At 56.8% G+C, this 14,155-nt stretch overlaps 1 protein-coding gene across 1 annotated transcript in view; it reads right to left on the bottom strand.

The window, feature by feature from the left end:
• GCKR (glucokinase regulator) overlaps nt 1-14,155 on the bottom strand; it is a 460,619-nt gene that overhangs the window by 335,324 nt on the left and 111,140 nt on the right. The window lies entirely within an intron of this gene.

The raw sequence follows: 14,155 nt of genomic DNA on the forward strand, positions 1-14,155 counted from the left end.
TATGTAAAATCAATTGGTTAGTATTATTGATCAAATTAGTAAGGCATTATATTAAATTCATTGTATTATAAAGCATTCGCGTTGTTCTCACCCCTTGTTCAAACCGTATGAGGGTCTAAACATAAATGTTGATGTGTCAATTTGGAAATACTTGCTGTACCAATGATCTCTATCACCGTCTGTGTGCAAGCAAAATAACCCAAATAAATAGTGTTTTTGTCCTAGCAAATTAGCTGAACATAGTCTATTGTCATGTGGTCTGGAAACCTGGAGACTGATGCATGTCTTACCTGAATAATATTTAAATTCTCCTGATATGGAGTGTAATCCTGTTCGGGTAGCAGCATTTAACTTGGTAATCTCCCGCAATCACCATTTGAATACCAATTTATATTCACAACATCATGACACGGCATGACGACTGTGTCTCTGAGTCTGTCTTCACTTCCAGTTGGAAATCATGATAGCGGAAAATATTGGATGCATAATGTCTTGAATGTTTGTTCTAATGCTTCTCATGATTTATGTTTTACTTGTTACTTTTCATTAATTAAAAGTCAATTTATATTCACAACATCATACCACTTCATGATGTTGTGAATATAAATTGACGCAGCATGATGTATGTGTGTCTAAATATTTCTTCTCTTCCAGTTGGACATTGTGACAGTGGAATTTTGAGTGTGCATAATGTCTCTACACATTTTTTCTATTAGTGCACATGATTTATGTTTAACTTGTTGTTCCTTTTCATTAGTTTAGAGTCACATTAAACGCAATTGCCAGTTTTAGAGACCACTTTCTGCAATAATGAAATGTATATGTAGTTAGCGTTGTCACTCTATTCATGTGTGATTTTAAATGTTCTAATACGCAAATCATTTGGTGATAATTCTCAATTAATCATCCCACGATCTGGGTGAGCAACTGATCTTTGTCTAGGTTCTGTACAACAAAAGCGTGTTACACAGTTCTCATACTAGTTCTTCCTAATTGGAAAACATGCATCTCAGGTTAAATTCCCAAATCATTTGATGATTATCCTCAGATAATAAACTCACTGTCCCACTGGGTACCTGGTCTTTTCCTAGACTGAGTACAATGATAACACTTTACAGAATTCCAACACATGTTCCTTCATCATAAAAAAACATTCATCTAATGTTCACAATTGAAACAATTTTTCACACAACGCAATTTACAAATCATCTTAGATTCTGCCTGTCTCAACATCAGTTTCTGATCTCACCCACGGATACAATTTGTACTTTACTTAATCCAATAAAACAAATATCATCCTTGTTATTCATTTGATGATGTTCCTGCCAATGAGATGACAAAGGTAGTCTAATGTCTTGTGAATTCAAACTTGTCAAATGTTTACATATACAGATCTGTATCTCCTGAATTGTACTGCCCACATAGATTTTATGGCACAAGCAGATAATCGCATTCACTACATATTTGGGTCTGCAATTAATAAGATCTAAGATTTTAATTTTTGTATCATCGTAATGCATGTATTTCCTGGTATCTGAATGTGCATGCTTGCACATACTGCAATTACCACATTTGTAAAAACCTTGTGTGCATGGATTCATCCATGCACAAGTACCCAAACTTTGGGAATCTAATGGTTTAAGGAAGGAGGAACTTAATTTGTTTTTAATAGTATTTGCTTGAGTACATATCTATGTTGATTTCTTATCTATGTACCCAATTAAGTAATTTCCATTCTTAAAAGATGAGTGTGTTTGTTGACAATTTTAAATAACAGATTGCTGTCTTCTGAGAATTTGGTGACTAAACTCACCTGACCATGTTCTTTAATCTTTTTTTTGATTTTGGTTTTAACATGGCATCTCTATTCATATTTCCGATTTTCCTACATGCTGCGGGAATACATTCTTTATTATATCCTCTTGTATTAAAGGGCTGATTCTTGGAATTTGTGCGCTGAAAAACTGGGATTTGTGTGCCATTCTGCCCTCAAATCCCTGTTTAACAAATGGGGATTTGCAGGCAGAATGGCGCACAAATCCCTGTTTTTCGGCGCACAAATTCCATGAATCAGCCCCTTAATCTCTTACTTAACAAGTCACACTGTAACTCAAAATCTTTAGTTGAGCTGCAATTTGTGAGCACAGAATAATTCTCCAGTGAGCATATTGTGGGTAGTACATTTTCTATGACAACTAGAGGCAAAAAGGGTGGAGTTGACTTCTGTTGATTTCCTGAATGTTTTGCTTTCAATTTTGCCTTCATGAATGTATATATTCAAATCAAGAAAATCTATATTTGTTGGATAACTGTATCCTGTGAATTCCAATCCAGAGCTATTGTCATTGAGAAAGACAATACATTGTTGAAAAGTGTCGGAGGTTCCCTTCCATATTATATCATCTATGAAGAGGGTAATTCATAGAATTTCGCAGAAAAGTGTCGCAAGCGGCTGGCGCAGAGTGTCCGCGTGCGATTGTCTGCGCCAGGCACATGCGCCAAAACCGATTTCCGCGCACAGCGTATTCATGGATTTTAGGCTCCCAAACCAGCCGTGGCGCAGAGAATCGCAGCGACCCTGCAGCAGCGCCAGTAACGCCCCCAAGAACGCCCTCGCGCAAGGAAAAGCCATCAAAATCGCGAAATCATCGCAAAGGGCTGCGCTAACCCTGGACCAGTTCACCGGGCTGGCAAACAGCAAACGCCAAGCGGGGAACGTGTATTTCAGGGGTGCGCGGGAAGTTCCACATGCGTTTGGCCCCGTGCAAGCAGGGTACATGTATTCCATGGGTGCGCGGGAAGTTCCACACGCGATTTCAGCAGGGTACGTGTATTCCAGGGGTGCGCGGGATGTTCCACACGCGATTTCAGCAGGGTACGTGTATTTCACGGGTGCACGGGAAGTTCCACACGCGATTTCAGCAGGGTACGTGTATTCCAGGGGTGCGCGGGAAGTTCCACACGCGATTACAGCAGGGTACGTGTATTTCAGGGGTGCGCGGGAAGTTCCACACGCGATTGGCCCAGTGCGAGCAGGGTACGTGTATTCCATGGGTGCGCGGGAAGTACCACACGCGATTTCAGCAGGGTACGTGTATTCCAGGGGTGCGCGGGAAGTTCCACACGCGATTACAGCAGGGTACGTGTATTTCAGGGGTGCGCGGGAAGTTCCACACGCGATTGGCCCAGTGCGAGCAGGGTACGTGTATTCCATGGGTGCGCGGGAAGTACCATACGCGATTTCAGCAGGGTACGTGTATTCCAGGGGTGCGCGGGAAGTTCCACACGCGATTCCAGCAGAGTACGTGTATTTCAGGGGTGCGCGGAAAGTTCCACACGCGATTGGCCCAGTGCGAGCAGGGTACGTGTATTCCATGGGTGCGCGGGAAGTTCCACACGCGATTTCAGCAGGGTACGTGTATTCCAGGGGTGCGCGGGAAGTTCCACACGCGATTTCAGCAGGGTACGTGTATTTCAGGGGTGCGCGGGAAGTTCCACACGCGATTGGCCCAGTGCGAGCAGGGTACGTGTATTCCATGGGTGCGCGGGAAGTTCCACACGCGATTTCAGCAGGGTACGTGTATTTCAGGGGTTCTGGGGAGTACTACACGTGAATTGGCCGTGTGGGTCCTCCCAGGTGTACGCTCCACAACCTCCACGGCCCCTGCAGGCAGCCCACACCACGGGGGACTACCCTGCACCCCTGCTCATGTCCCGCAGGCAGCCCATCCACCATGGGCATGCCCCCCAGCCAACCCACATGTCACCTTGCACTACTGATCAACAATGCATGTCTCCCACCACCCCCACCCCCCAGCAGTGCAGGGGCACCCTCCACCAGGCCCCCACTCATGTCTCCCACCACCCCCACCCCCCAGCATTGCAGGGGCAGCCTCCACCAGGCCCCCACTCATGTCTCCCACCCCCCAGCCACCAGGGGCAGCCTCCACCAGGCCCCCACTCATGTCTCCCACCACCCCCACCCCCCAGCCACCAGGGGCAGCCTCCACCAGGCCCCCACTCATGTCTCCCACCACCCCCAACCCCCAGCAGTGCAGGGACACCCTCCACCAGGCCCCCACTCATGTCTCCCACCACCCCCACCCCCCAGCAGTGCAGGGGCACCCTCCACCAGGCCCCCACTCATGTCTCCCACCACCCCACCCCCCAGCAGTGCAGGGGCAGCCTCCATCAGGCCCCCACTCATGTCTCCCACCACCCAGCCACCAGGGGCAGCCTCCACCAGGCCCCCACTCATGTCTCCCACCACCCCCACCCCCCAGCAGTGCAGGGGCACCCTCCACCAGGCCCCCACTCATGTCTCCCACCACCCCCACCCCCCAGCAGTGCAGGGGCACCCTCCACCAGGCCCCCACTCATGTCTCCCACCACCCCCACCCCCCAGCCACCAGGGGCAGCCTCCACCAGGCCCCCACTCATGTCTCCCACCACCCCCACCCCCCAGCAGTGCAGGGGCAGCCTCCACCAGGCCCCCACTCATGTCTCCCACCCCCCCAGCCACCAGGGGCAGCCTCCACCAGGCCCCCACTCATGTCTCCCGCCACCCCCACCCCCCAGCCACCAGGGGCAGCCTCCACCAGGCCCCCACTCATGTCTCCCACCACCCCCACCCCCCAGCCACCAGGGGCAGCCTCCACCAGGCCCCCACCCATGTCTCCCACCACCCCCACCCCCCAGCAGTGCAGGGGCACCCTCCACCAGGCCCCCACTCATGTCTCCCACCACCCCCACCCCCCAGCAGTGCAGGGGCACCCTCCACCAGGCCCCCACTCATGTCTCCCACCACCCCACCCCCCAGCCACCAGGGGCAGCCTCCACCAGGCCCCCACTCATGTCTGCCACCACCCCCACCCCCCAGCCACCAGGGGCAGCCTCCACCAGGCCCCCACTCATGTCTCCCACCACCCCCACCCCCCAGCAGTGCAGGGGCACCCTCCACCAGGCCCCCACTCATGTCTCCCACCACCCCCACCCCCCAGCAGTGCAGGGGCAGCCTCCACCAGGCCCCCACTCATGTCTCCCACCCCCCAGCCACCAGGGCCAACCTCCACCAGTCCCCCACTCATGTCTCCCACCACCCCCACCCCCCAGCCACCAGGGGCAGCCTCCACCAGGCCCCCACTCATGTCTCCCACCACCCCCACCCCCCAGCAGTGCAGGGGCAGCCTCCACCAGGCCCCCACTCATGTCTCCCACCCCCCAGCCACCAGGGGCAGCCTCCACCAGGCCCCCACTCATGTCTCCTACCACCCCCACCCCCCAGCCACCAGGGGCAGCCTCCACCAGGCCCCCACTAATGTCTCCCACCACCCCCACCCCCCAGCCACCAGGGGCAGCCTCCACCAGGCCCCCACCCATGTCTCCCACCACCCCCACCCCCCAGCAGTGCAGGGGCAGCCTCCACCAGGCCCCCACTCATGTCTCCCACCCCCCAGCCACCAGGGGCAGCCTCCACCAGGCCCCCACTCATGTCTCCCACCACCCCCACCCCCCAGCCACCAGGGGCAGCCTCCACCAGGCCCCCACTCATGTCTCCCACCACCCCCACCCCCCAGCAGTGCAGGGGCACCCTCCACCAGGCCCCCACTCATGTCTCCCACCACCCCACCCCCCAGCAGTGCAGGGGCAGCCTCCATCAGGCCCCCACTCATGTCTCCCACCACCCAGCCACCAGGGGCAGCCTCCACCAGGCCCCCACTCATGTCTCCCACCACCCGCACCCCCCAGCAGTGCAGGGGCACCCTCCACCAGGCCCCCACTCATGTCTCCCACCACCCCCACCCCCCAGCAGTGCAGGGGCACCCTCCACCAGGCCCCCACTCATGTCTCCCACCACCCCCACCCCCCAGCCACCAGGGGCAGCCTCCACCAGGCCCCCACTCATGTCTCCCACCACCCCCACCCCCCAGCAGTGCAGGGGCAGCCTCCACCAGGCCCCCACTCATGTCTCCCACCCCCCCAGCCACCAGGGGCAGCCTCCACCAGGCCCCCACTCATGTCTCCCGCCACCCCCACCCCCCAGCCACCAGGGGCAGCCTCCACCAGGCCCCCACTCATGTCTCCCACCACCCCCACCCCCCAGCCACCAGGGGCAGCCTCCACCAGGCCCCCACCCATGTCTCCCACCACCCCCACCCCCCAGCAGTGCAGGGGCACCCTCCACCAGGCCCCCACTCATGTCTCCCACCACCCCCACCCCCCAGCAGTGCAGGGGCACCCTCCACCAGGCCCCCACTCATGTCTCCCACCACCCCACCCCCCAGCCACCAGGGGCAGCCTCCACCAGGCCCCCACTCATGTCTCCCACCACCCCCACCCCCCAGCCACCAGGGGCAGCCTCCACCAGGCCCCCACTCATGTCTCCCACCACCCCCACCCCCCAGCAGTGCAGGGGCACCCTCCACCAGGCCCCCACTCATGTCTCCCACCACCCCCACCCCCCAGCAGTGCAGGGGCAGCCTCCACCAGGCCCCCACTCATGTCTCCCACCCCCCAGCCACCAGGGGCAACCTCCACCAGGCCCCCACTCATGTCTCCCACCACCCCCACCCCCCAGCCACCAGGGGCAGCCTCCACCAGGCCCCCACCCATGTCTCCCACCACCCCCACCCCCCAGCAGTGCAGGGGCAGCCTCCACCAGGCCCCCACTCATGTCTCCCACCCCCCAGCCACCAGGGGCAGCCTCCACCAGGCCCCCACTCATGTCTCCCACCACCCCCACCCCCCAGCCACCAGGGGCAGCCTCCACCAGGCCCCCACTCATGTCTCCCACCACCCCCACCCCCCAGCCACCAGGGGCAGCCTCCACCAGGCCCCCACCCATGTCTCCCACCACCCCCACCCCCCAGCAGTGCAGGGGCACCCTCAACCAGGCCCCCACTCATGTCTCCCACCACCCCCACCCCCCAGCAGTGCAGGGGCACTCTCCACCAGGCCCCCACTCATGTCTCCCACCACCCCCACCCCCCAGCCACCAGGGGCAGCCTCCACCAGGCCCCCACTCATGTCTCCCACCACCCCCACCCCCCAGCAGTGCAGGGGCACCCTCCACCAGGCCCCCACTCATGTCTCCCACCACCCCCACCCCCCAGCAGTGCAGGGGCACCCTCCACCAGGCCCCCACTCATGTCTCCCACCACCCCCACCCCCCAGCAGTGCAGGGGCAGCCTCCACCAGGCCCCCACTCATGTCTCCCACCACCCCCACCCCCCAGCACTGCAGGGGCACCCTCCACCAGGCCCCCACTCATGTCTCCCACCACCCCCACCCCCCAGCCACCAGGGGCAGCCTCCACCAGGCCCCCACTCATGTCTCCCACCACCCCCACCCCCCAGCCACCAGGGGCAGCCTCCACCAGGCCCCCCACTCATGTCTCCCACCACCCCCACCCGCCAGCCACCAGGGGCAGCCTCCATCAGGCCCCCACTCATGTCTCCCCCCACCCCCCAGCCACCAGGGGCAGCCTCCACCAGGCCCCCACTCATGTCTCCCACCACCCCCACCCCCCAGCAGTGCTGGGGCAGCCCCCACCAGGCCCCCCACTCATGTCTCCCACCACCCCCACCCGCCAGCCACCAGGGGCAGCCTCCATCAGGCCCCCACTCATGTCTCCCACCACCCCCACCCCCCAGCCACCAGGGGCAGCCTCCACCAGGCCCCCACTCATGTCTCCCACCACCCCCACCCCCCAGCAGTGCAGGGGCACCCTCCACCAGGCCCCCACTCATGTCTCCCACCACCCCCACCCCCCAGCCACCAGGGGCAGCCTCCACCAGGTCCTCACAATCCCCAATCATGTGCGTTATGGTCAGCCTCCACAGCCAAAAAGCCCTACCAAGTAACCCATTCACCCACATGGAAATGGAAATTACATGTTACACCCCCAATGTTCATAAAGCTAATGAACCCATGTCCGTCACACACAATGGTTGCAATTGAATGGGAAAACACCCAACATGACATGCATGAAACCAATGAGATGATACCACACAGTGAAGTATGAAAACAAAATTGTATTAAAAAAAATAAGAATGCAAAAGAAGTGAAACAAACTACAATGGCAATGAAAAAAAGATAAGCTGCATGTCCGTTTAAAAAAATAAAAACACCAAATCCGAATCCAAAAAAATGCTGTCCAAAGTCAAATGAAAAATAAAATCAATCCAATGAAGAACTATGTACAATACTTCCAAGGGTCCATGAGCCCAACTGAACAAAGGAAACCTACAAAAAACCCTAACTAAAATGCAACTATATACAAAAAGTGGAGCAGTGTCCGTCGACTCCAAATCATAAGAACAAACAAAGGAAACCTAAAACTAAAGAACTATATACAAAGGCGGCAGGCAAGTCCAGCGGCTCACTCCGTGGTGTTCTGGGCCAGGGCATCATCGAACTCCTGTTCGATGTCCCGGAGGCGGTCCTGTTCCATGGCCCTGAGGGTCTGCAGGGACGACGCCGTGTCCTCCTCCAACCCCCTGCGGATTACCTCGAGGCACTCGGCCCGCCTCAGGGCCCTCCGCATGGAGTTCTCCGCCCTGACCATTGTGAGCCGCGCCTCTTCCGCCCGCCGCCGCTCCGCATCTATGGCGTGGCCCAACCGCTGCCACACGGAAGACACTCTCTGTCCTGGGTCCTCCTGCCCTCCGGCCGATGCCTGCCCCTCCGATGTCGAAGGCCCCGAGCCTTCATGGCTCCCGCCATGTTGCTGCTGCTGCTCTGCCTCTGCCCGTGCACTGCCTCCTGCTGCCTGCACATCCTCCGCCGGCTGGGGTGCAGTCGTAGATGTGGCCACCCCTGCTGGACGTCCGACTCCCGACTGTGGCAGGGATGCCTCCTCCACCAGCCTGGCCACACCGTCAGAGGCAGCTCCACAGGGCACCCAGGTGACTGATGGGTGGGAAGATGGCACAGAGGACGACTGGCGTGTAGGGGGTCCAGTTGAGGAGGGGGTCGGAGCAAGCCCCATCAGACGGAGGAATCCGGCCTGGGTGACCTGTCCCAGCAGGCTGACGTGGTCAACGAGCCATTCGAGATGACGTGCAGTCTCTCCATGAAAAGACTGCAGGTCACCTCGCATGGCCCGTTGACGCAACGCCACACCAGACAGGACAGGCTCAACCCGGACCTGGATAGCCACGTCCGCAGGCAGAGGACGACCAGTTGACGTCAGCTCATCCCCTGCCTGAAAACGGGTCTGGACGTAGGCATCCCTGCTGGTGCAAGATGATGCAGGGACAGGATCGGGGACAGGATTGCACACAGGCACCTCCGCGGCGGCCTGTGCTGCCTCCTGTCCCTGGTCCTGCACTGCACCACTAGCACCAGTGGGATCCCCACCTCCAGACCCCGTCTCTGGTGCTTGCACGGCCTCCTCCTCCACCAAACCCCCCACCAACCTGGATGACTCCGTGCCATCTTCCCCTGTTGGGCCCTGTGGGGTCCCAGCTGCCCCTTCTGCTGCCGAGGAGTCCAACTCCAACCTCCGCCTCTTGGACCTCCCCCCGGCAGCTGCGGCCTGGGACGCGGCACCGGACTCCTTACTCCCCGACGAGATGACAACACGGGAGGGGAGCCGGGCCTTGCGTCTCCGGCTGGCGGTGGGATCCCCGCCGCTGTGCTCCACAGCACCTTCTCCGCCCTCTTTATCACTTGACGCTGCAGACAGGGAGAAACAAAACACAGGCATCAGGGCACTGTACAATGGACACATACACACATGACAGTTGCACATGAGTGGCATTGGCAAACCTCAGACATGTCATCACAATCCCCAACACACATGTCATTACAACTCGCACACATGAGCCATACCACAGCCATATCGCAACTGCCACCACCATCCCTAGACATACAACAGCATGAGCAGCCAAAGGTGAGCCCGACATCACATGCAACACAGGAAGTGCACCACACATGTACACACACCCCCACACTTGCATGCATGTGTACACCTCTGCCAAGTGTCGCACTGTTCAGACGGGCATCCATGTCACATCTGCCAATCAGGCTTCCACATACCGCTGTCACATGCATCCATGTTGCATCACTGTTGCACCCTTGTCAAATACACACACATGCACATGTACACAGTGCTGATACATGCAGCCGAAAACAACATACATGCGTGACATCACGGACATGTCTACTTACATACACATTCATCCAAACATGTGTGCCCACACAACTGCATTTGGCATGCAAGCCTACACACACAAGCACCATCCATGTCTCACACATTACAGCCCTCGCATGTGTCAGCCTCACGGCCCTGTACACCCCCAGCCATACTCGACCCCATACAAACAGATGTGCAACCTGCACACTACCGAAAAATCACCACACGCACTGCTCACAATCAGGATGCATGTACACTCACCGCTCGACTCCAGACGGGTCTGCTTCTCTAGGACCTGGACGTGGAGCGCTGGGGATATGCGTTCCAGGACCCTCATCTGTTCTTCCGACAAGTGGCCCCGGCGCCCCTTGGCATCCGCTGCCTTCAAGAGGCGCCGGGCCTTGTTCAGGGTCCTGGACCTGAAGTCCTCCCAGCGCTTCCTGACATGTTGTAAGTCGCGGACTGCCACCCCCTCCGCGTTGATGGCAGTCACGATGTCAGTCCAGATCCGAGTCCGTCCTTCCTTGTCGGCGCGGGAACTTCCGAAGAGGGCATCATACTGCCCCAGGACTTGCTCCACCAGGACACCAACTTCGGTGGCACTGAAGCTGGTGCCCCTCTGCCTCTCTGGCCGGGGGTTGTCAGTGGTCACAGATGGTGTTTGCCCCGACATGACAACCCCAGAGGCAGGAGTGGGTGGGCAACTGGGTCCTGGGGCTGGGCTGTGGAGCGATGGAATCCCAGTCGGGAGTCTTCGGTTCCAGCAGGGGTGGTCACAGCAACAGCACCCCTGGCTGATGTGCAGGCAGCAAATGGCAGTGCACGTGGGCAGCAGGCAGTCAGGCAGCAGCAGATGACAGGTGGGAGCGTGCTCGGGGCTCTGGGGGGCAGTAGTTCGGCCTTCTGGGCAGGAGCGTGGTCTTCCGTGTGCATACGCGTGGCCAGCTTGATACGGAGTGATTTGGCACGTGAAAAATCTGCACGTCAGCGTGTAATTCGAGGAAAGGCCCTTAGCGCGTAAGCGCGTCTGCACGCATACGCATTTTCATTGGACAGAAGGCCCCTCAAGCGCAAGCGCCCCTGTGACGTGACGCGTACAGACGTTTTCAGCGCGCGTGAAAAAATGCACGTCCGCGTGTAATACGAGGAAAGGGCCAATGCGCGTATGCACGGCAGCACGCATATGCGATGTCATTGGATCAAAGGCCCTTAGCGCGTAAAGGCGTCGCCAGCGTATGAGTGTCTATGAAGTCACGTGCACGTAGAATTGGGCGCACGTTTGAAAATGTTGCGTGTTAAAAAAATGAAAGACACGTCCGAGTGTCAAAGCGTGTAATTGGTGGGAATGGGCCTATCGCATACACGCGGCAGTGACAAAGCGTGTAATTGGTGGAAATGGCCCTAGCGCGTACACGCCGCGTAAGTGACGCTGGACGTGTGGGCCTGTATAAATGGTACGTGTAGAACACCATTTCCTTGTACGTGCTTTTCGTGGAGAGCGAATGGGTGAATTCTGTACTTCTTGTCGTTTCACACGCGATTTACTTCACAGCGTTTCAAGTTCGTATTCCCTGTTACCGCTGACAGCTTTTTCTCTTTTACTGGTTTACCTGGGCCTGTTCCCTCAAACAGTGTTCCCTTCTACTGTTGTCCTGTCTCCTCAGACAGCGTACAAATCTTCTTTTGGCGGGGGTGTTGCCAACCAAACGCGCTCCTTTTTCACGCTCTTTTACCTGGCAGACGGTGAGTCACGCACGTATCTAACATCTGTGCTTGTCCCGTGTGTCCCCTACCCCTTCAGAGGTCATTCTAGGCTGCGTGTGACACGCATACGTTCATTCTTGTGTTACTGGGTGCCACAGCGTAGTGCAGGTTTTTCTTTCTGCACACGTGGTCTAGGAGGGGTTGCGTGCACGTCATCTCCCTTTTTTGGGGCTCCTGTGCGTAGCGTGACCCGTCATCTTTCCCCAGGGGTTACATTCAGCCTTGCTAGAGCACTAGGGTACAATTACCATCTGGTACCCAACCCCTTTGACCCCCAATTGCCCAGGACAATAGTTTACAGCCACTCCCATACGCACATTAACATCAGTGCCATGGCTGGGAGGCGAGGATTCCGTAAGGGTGGCAAAGGTGGAAGAGCCACAAGTGGTGGCCGTGGTGGATCCGGTAGGGGACGTGGTCGTTACTTGCAGGGTGAGCCTGTCCCCCCATGTGTGGAGGACCAGTCAAGGGCACCCATAATCCCCCCCCCCCCTCCCGTTGAGGCTGATGTGGCTGACACCATCCATGCTCAGCCCTTGTTGGACCAGCCCATTGTGGCACCAGACCTGGCTGACTCCATGGCTGACTTCCAGGTCAGCAGGCCTATAACACGTGCGCTGGTGCACGTTGATGTCATTATGCCACGTGCATCTGGGGCAGCAAGGTCATCTGCTGCCCCAAGTAGGCAGGGCGGAGAGGCTGCAGGGGCAGCTGCGGCTCCATCCACCCCAGCTCTCACACACCCAGCCAGGACAGTGTCGGTCCTAGTCCATCCTGCTGACATTCCCCCTGACACCATTACACTTGAGCCAATGCCTGCACCAACTCCCATGCTGAGTGTGCAATCCCACACTCCTGATACAGAGTCCACCAGGGCTCCTGCCCCTAGTGTCCAGAGCGGCGCAGGACACTCAGGATCACCACCACCTTCCAAGCGGAAGAGGAAGAGTGCTCGTCCGGCACAGGCTGATGCCCCAGACACGGCTACACAGTCCGGCCCGTCGAGGAAGCCCAGCTTCACGGATGACGAACTGAATGCACTTGTCGAGTATGTGTCCGCACATGATAACGAGATGGTCATTGTTGCAGGATCCAAGACCACACCTGCACAACGCCAGGCACACTGGCAGACCGTTGCGGACATCGGAAGTGCCCTTGGAATCGTGAGGCGCACAGCCAATGATTGCTATAAGCGCTGGAATGACCTAAAGCGCAGGGCAAAGAGTAAGCTGGCCTCAAGTCATGCCGCAACTCTAGTGACTGGAGGTGGGTCTCCAATAGTAGACATGGAACTCACTCCACATGAGTCAGTCGCTGGGATCTACGTCACGGAGGAACAGATCCAAGGCATGGGAGATCTGCCTGATTACGAGGCATTGTCCGGTGAGTGCACATGTGTCATCCATGTGCATGGTGTGTGTGTGAGGGCTTCTGTTTGTGTGCCAGGTGAGTGTGTGTGCGCCTGAGTCGTATGGGTCAGCCATGTGCTTCATGCAATACATCCTGCGCAGCTGCATTTGGCCATAGCAGTATCCCTTCTGCCAACAGTAGACATCTAGCCCAACTGCACGCCAGTTGCCCTTGAAGTGTCACCTTGCCACAACATTGTTGCTTATTTTTCACTGTTCATTCAGTCAGATTGTTTGCATTCCACCACTTTTACTAGGCATTTCGCAGTCCTCTAGTCACATGTCTGACATGGCTATGGTAAAGTGGAGTGACTTTGTTACCTGGATGTCATTTGTTCACACATGTCCCTGTGCAATTGGACCATTTTGGACTGGCAGTTCCAGGTGAAAAATCTGACCTGTTTGAATTAAAAAAGCTATTACATGCGGGAACTGGACTGAATGAATAGGTGCTGCCCTCCTCTCCATCTTCACTCAATAGCAATGGTACATGCCATCTGTGTGATGGCATGTGTGTTTCACCTGGCAATCACAGGCCAATGTGTGATGCCACTGCCAGGCATCATGCAGAAAATGTGTTCATCTTCCATCTTGGTGTCATCAATGTGTGCCATTTGCCTCCCCTTCATACGCAGTGAGGGTGCATGCATGGGAGGGTTTTAGTCATGTGGGACATGCGTCAATCAAGTACTGCTTCTCTTGCTTCTCAGCCCTCATTGTGTGCCATGGTGCTAATGCCTGTTTCCATTTCTTTGTTTTTATGTCTTTGCAGGGGAAGACGCACCTGATACTGCTGGGGTTGTGGAGATGGTGCAGACCCAGGAGGGGTCCGAGGGCCGACCAA

This window comes from Ambystoma mexicanum, chromosome 4p, assembly GCF_040938575.1.
Source record: "Ambystoma mexicanum isolate Mex_15411 chromosome 4p, UKY_AmexF1_1, whole genome shotgun sequence".
Classification (NCBI taxonomy): domain Eukaryota; kingdom Metazoa; phylum Chordata; class Amphibia; order Caudata; family Ambystomatidae; genus Ambystoma; species Ambystoma mexicanum.